Below are 6,134 nucleotides of genomic sequence, written 5' to 3'. Positions count from 1 at the left end.
TTTATTGCAAACTTTGATATTGTTCGTGCTGAAGTAAAACAAACAAAAGGACGACCCGGCCCTGGAGAGAAGAATTTTGCTTCTGGGAAGCTCAGAGCAGAGCCTGAAGAATAAAGAATAGGTTTATCCCTGGGACACCCAGGGTGCCGCAGCATCCCAGCCGTCCTCACAGGGCTCTGAGACTCTCCCAGCATCGTCCGGTATCCCAGATTGGTCATTGCAGCCAGGGGGACTCAGGGACACCTGGATCGATCGATAAGCAGCAGAACGATGCAGAAACAGAGCAGCTTTGCCAAGTTTTACTGTGATTGGAGATTTGGTAGTGTGGGTGTTAGTGCTCTGTCAAGTCGGGTTGTACCTGAGCGTTTGATGGGTGTGAGAACCCCATGTAAAACCACATTTGGGTGCCCTGATTTGGCTGGGACATCTCATGCCAATGAATAAATATTTACCCTTGTAATTCCATGCTTTGCATCCCAGCCTGATGCCTTGGTCAGCACAGGCCAGGCATGAATTTCGTGACACACAGAATGCTATGAGTCTCTACCCTGGGCAAAGCCAGGCACCCCTGGCCTCATGCCCACATGTTCAATGTTCAAGATGTGAGAAGTTGCATCAGTATAAATGGGGATTTTCACATTCTGTAGGTCAAGAATGCACTGAGAACTTCCCTGTGCTGGAGCCAGAGCTCCACACCACTTCATGCAGACAGCCCAAAAGAAATGGGTTCCCACAGTCACTGTGAGGAGGGTTATGATGCTGCATGTCCAGGGCTGCTCTCATTGGGCTGATCTGCTCTTATCCCAGACCCCTTGGGAATGGGGTAAGAGTATCACTACATGGCCTTCTTGGCAGCAGCAGCAAGACAAAACCATAGTTCCTACAAGTGCACCCATCCTTGCTTCCAGTGCTGCACCCATGGGTACCACAGGGTGCTGTGCCCTTGCTGGCTGCTGCTCCCCTGCTCTGCAGTGACACCTGCAGCCACTGGCCCTTGAGGCTGGATGGGCAATTGGGCTCCAGAACAAAGGCAGGTTCAGCCACATTAATTCAGAACAAGGCCAAGCTTTTCCAGGTAGACCCATAGTTGCTGACACCATCAGCACATAGCTGGGGCACCCCCAAAATGCGCCTTGCCCCCCACAAGTTGCAAGCAGGAGCAGGCAGCCTGGCACAGGCAGTGGGACAGAGAGACATGAGCTATCCTGGTAAGGGCACCGTGGTCAGGCACACCCTGTGGAGGGACTAAGCACTGTATGGGTGTTTCTCTGCAGGAAAGCTGGCTGGGTTGTTTGTGGCCAGCTGATTTTGGCTGAGGGGGCAGATGTGGGGTGATGTGAAGGTACTCATAGGTGGGAGGTGGGAGGCAGCATTGGAGATGCTCAGCAGAGCTGATCAGGGGTGCCGAGGTCAGAGCTCTGGCTTGGAGAATCGCTGACTCCTTGGCGTGGAGGCACCTCAGGGAGGAAGAATAAAATATTTTGGATTGTCCTAAACAAAATGAAGAAGATGACTAATATTTTTCAGCAAAATCCCAAAGAAAGCGATCCCATAGCTTGAACAAGCAGCAACACTGGCCACCCCTGCCACCACCAGCTGCACAGTGGAGCTCATCCTCCATCTGCTAGGAAAGCTTCGCTCTCCCTGTCGTGTTCCTGGTGTCCTTGAGAGCCAGATGGGCTGGCTGCTGGTGAGAGAGCTCCTGCAGGCTGGGAGAGTAAGTGGCCGATGGTGCTCAGTCGGCTGAACCACGGGATGTGGGGGCTGAGCTGTGGGAGGTGCGTGACACAGAGGAGGGAACCAGGCTCTTTTCATTTCGCCACCACAGGCGAGCGCTCTGACGCCAGCCGTCGCCTGCTGCATGTGGTTCAGATTTTGGCAGCTGCCTGGGAGAAAGACTGGACACGTTGTGTGTAGTGAGGACTCAGGGGCTATCAAAAAGACGTGGGACCTGTGTGTTTGCTGTTCTGAAAGCAGCTGGTGCTTGAGGTTGGTCAGGCACTGGTATCACCCCTGTGCAGGCAGGGGTCTCCCTGAAGCCCCCTTCAGGGCTGGAGGAAGCTCTGTCATACTGGCTTAGCAGTGCCCTGACACCAGAGCTGCTGCCAGATGGCTTGGAAAGCAGGAGGAAGCATCAACTGAACCATTCCTGTTTGCAAAGCACCTCATTCCTTTGTCCTGGGTCTATCAATGAAGCAACATCCAGGCTACAGAGCATCCCAGTGGCACGGGCAAGGACCCAGAGCAGCGAGAGTGGGCAAGGAGCCAACGGGCAAGCTGGGGGAGACTGAAATGCCACTCTAATCCCAGTGGCCTTTCCTCTCCCTCTCCTTATTTGTCTCTGAAGGGGATTTTCAAACCCTTCAAGATGGCCTCAAGTGGTTTCCAAGGCGACGGTGCTAAAGTCATCACTGCCATGGAAACCCTCTCTTTGGCATCATATAAATATTTCCCTTGAAGGAGGCTGGATGAGTGGGCGATGCACTATTTTCTAGCACTCCCTGGCTGCAACAGGACAATCTCCAGGAGATGAAAGGGAGCTGGGAAGGTTAAAATTAGCTTGCCACGCTGGCCGGCAATAGAAAGGGGTGATTGCTGGTGTTTCAGCACAAAACCTTGGGTTGTTTGTGTCAGCAGGGTCCAAATGAAAAAGAGTTACTCTTAGGGAGACAAAAGGAAAAAAAAATAAAAGGGGGGTGTGTGTGGGAAGTAAGGTTGAAAACTTGATTTTTCTTGCCCTTCTTCAAAGTTTTCCTTTTAATCCCAAGCCCGCATCCCCTTGGGTCAGCGCAGGCAGACGAGCAGCTTGGGGCACCTCAGCCTCCCCTGAGAGTATGTGCCCAGCTGAGATGCTTTGTTTTGCTTTTGATTGCCTCCTTTCTGTCTCATAACTCACCAACACCTCCCTGTGAGCCTGGGGAAAAGTATCCGCCTGGAGTCCTGAGGGTTGGGGATGGAGCAGGAACTCCCAGAACACTCTCCTGTGCTGTGGTGTCCCCATGCTGGGACTGCCTACGAGGCCAGTGGCTCTGCCATGGGCTCCAGCCCACTGTCCCCTCCAGCCCCCTGCCAACCTGGGCTCCTTTGGCTGCGCTGTGCTCAGCACCAGGGCACAGCTCCGGAGAGGCTGCTGGCATTCCCAGTGCCCTGCATGGCAGGGACACCCCACCAGACCCCTGTCACCTCCCTGTGCCAGTGCTCATCAGCCACCAGCCAGGATGTGATTTCTGAGCTGACATGGGAGATCCCAGCGCAGCAGAGCCAGTGTTTTTCTAAACAGAGATGTCTGCATTCACCACTGGGGCCAAGCTTTGAGCAGGGCAGAGGTGCCAACGGCGTGATGGGAGCTGGAACCAGGCTCCGCCGGGTCCGTCGGGGCTGGTGTAAACACGGCCTGTCCCTGAGCAGATGGCTCCTCTCGCATCCACGCTCCAGGCAGATACCAAAGGGCTTTCCTGACAAATAAACCCCCACTGCATGCAGGCAGGTTCCCAGGCCCAGAGCGCTTCTGGCTTTCCTGGAAGAAGGGGATGCTCTCTCCCTGTTGGACCGCCCAGGCTATTTTTAAACCACTGCAGCAAACAGAGGACGGGGAGACACGGTGTCCCCCTGCCACGCTCTGGCTTGCTGGTTGCTGGCCTTTAGCAGGGGCTGGGGATGAGTGCAGAGTCCTGGCTGGACTTGAGGACAGGGGTTCACCCTATGATCCCCCCAGCACCGCCCCAAAAAGTCTCCCGGGAGGCGGAGAGCTGCTCTGAAACCTGTTTGCCCTCCCCACACTGGGAGGTGCTGCTAAGGGTGTCAGGAGACCAGCAGGGGCTAGTGTCTGGAGACCCCAGTACCTGCTTTCCTCTTTCTCCCTTTGGAAAAAAACCCACCCCAAATCCAGAGCAAACAATTAAAATGTTCCAGCTGCTGGCTCAGAGCAGTGATCTCAGATAAAACCCCAAGGATCTGCTGGCTAAAAATAGCCTGAGCCCCATAAATTAAACAAAAGCTTTTTGCTGGGCTCTCAGAAAGCCAGTTCCAGTGCAGTTTTCTCTATGTAAGGTATAACTCTGGCTGTATTTGTTATTATTAGCCCTACCTCCTCCATGTCACCGACCTCCCCAACGCTGTTGTTTAGGAACAGGAGTTTTGCAGAGCCAGACTTCTCCCTCCTGGCAGCTCTTTTGCTGCAGTGGGATCACACCTCGTCCGGTTTCCTGCCTTTCTATATTAGTTTAAACCTTTTTTTTTTCCTTTCAGACTACTGATTATTTAATACTCAGACCTCCTATGTTTTCTAGGGCTGCCCTCATTTAAGGTCTGTCTCAAGCATCTGTTTGATTTTTATCCCTATCAGGTGTCCTAGGAGCTGTGAACCCTTAAATAAATTCCTGCCTTGAATGCAAGGGTGTTGGAAAGCTCTTGAGGATACTGTGCAAGCCCATGTACAATATAAGGGGCTTGTCTCACCTCCTCTCTCATCAAGGTTATTAAAGATATTTTCTTATATTTCTTATATATATGTGCATATATATATATACGATGTTAGACAGCCAACAACTTACAGGTTTCTGGAAGTTTTCTCCCCTAACCCTTTAAAGAGCTTCCAACATCCCGCTGCCTCCAGGGCACATGTCTGGCTTGGGAGTTCTCTCCACTTTCCCTCCAACGCTTCTTCCCAACACTCCATGCTGGGTGTGAGGAGCACATCCAAAGCCTGCTTTCCCGTCCGAGATATTTAGGCTTTGTTACTTTTTCTATGGGCTTTTGCAAAAGTATTTCACTTACTGCACCTGGAGGAGCTGCATCCCAAAGCCACTGAGATCCTGGCCCCTTGCTCCATCCCAATGCTGGGCTTTGATTTTGTTGCTGCATTTGCCAGTGGGTCTTATGGCTGAGTAATCCAGCCCACATCTCCAAAAGGTGTGAGCAGGGCTGGCAGCCCAGGAAATCCACACTGCCTTTTCCAAGTGAAAGCACCATCTCCTTGCTGAGTTTTTCTCAGCTTCCTGGCTCCCAGCAGCAGGACTGGCTCTGCTGAATGCACCCAGTGAGGTTCCTCCTTGCTGAGCCACGTGCAAGCGAGCCCCCGCTGGTGCCACCCACTTGTCTTGTCCCCTGTGTCATCATGTGCCCCAAATTTTTTTACTCTCTTTTCTTTTAGCAACGGTTTTTAAGCTGATAGACCTTTCTGGGCAGGGTGTGTGGAAGAGGACCTCACCTCTGGAGGCAGCCCAGGTACTCTGCACCCGCTTCCCCTCCATCCCTCAGGACCATCCAAGGGTAGGCAAGAGCAGAGGGTAAGGTTCCCATCCCACCATCTCCTTGGGTTTGTAACTCTGTTTGTAAACATGCCTATACCTGCCCCCTCTACAGGGCACAAAAAAACCCCCAACATGCTATTTTAGGTGAACTCAAATCAAAAAAAAAACAAGAAGTCAACTCCGAGGCTGTCATGTCTATATTTAGTTGGAACTTTTCTGTCCAGGATTCAGACTCTATTTGGAAACCCTGTGTCTTGGCGTGCAGCCAAGCATCTCAGTTTTATACAGTAATCCCTCAGCATATGGCAAACATTTCTCTTCTCCTGGTGACTGCAGCACCAGCCCCAGCAGCCCGGCATGGAGGGGTTTAAGCTGAACCTGAGACAAGCTGGCTGGCTGTGGTTGAGGATTTGCATCACAGACCCAGAAGGTCTTTTAATAGCAATGTCTTCTTGATGTAGCTTTGGGAAAAAAATCACCCAGAGAGCATCAGAGCTGCCCCCTGCCCCAGGTCCCAGGGCCTGGAGTGTGTTTTTGGGGTGCAGATCTTGAGGAATGTCTACCAGCTGCTGGTCTGGGGTGATGGGAAGGAGGATGTGGGGCACCCCAAGTTATGTCCCCAGGTCTCCCTGGCTGGTTCAGCTGTCAAGGTGGGAAACAGCTTCTGGCTTATTTTGCTTCTCTGTTCACTGAAAATGTCAGGAAAATTCCTATCTATGATTCTATGATTTCATATCTGGGAGTTCTGGGCTTTACACAACCATTGCCCAGCACATGGTGTAGATCCCAGTAATGTGATGGTGTTTTGGTGCCAACAGTTTTGTCCTAACAGTTTGCAGGTGCCTGAGGCATGCTTGGGGAAGCAGCATCCTTGTGCACCCT

This window comes from Manacus vitellinus, unplaced genomic scaffold, assembly GCF_001715985.3.
Source record: "Manacus vitellinus isolate BGI_N305 unplaced genomic scaffold, ASM171598v3 scaffold_60_pilon, whole genome shotgun sequence".
Lineage (NCBI taxonomy): Eukaryota > Metazoa > Chordata > Aves > Passeriformes > Pipridae > Manacus > Manacus vitellinus.
Note: the sequence above shows the minus strand (reverse complement) of the source record.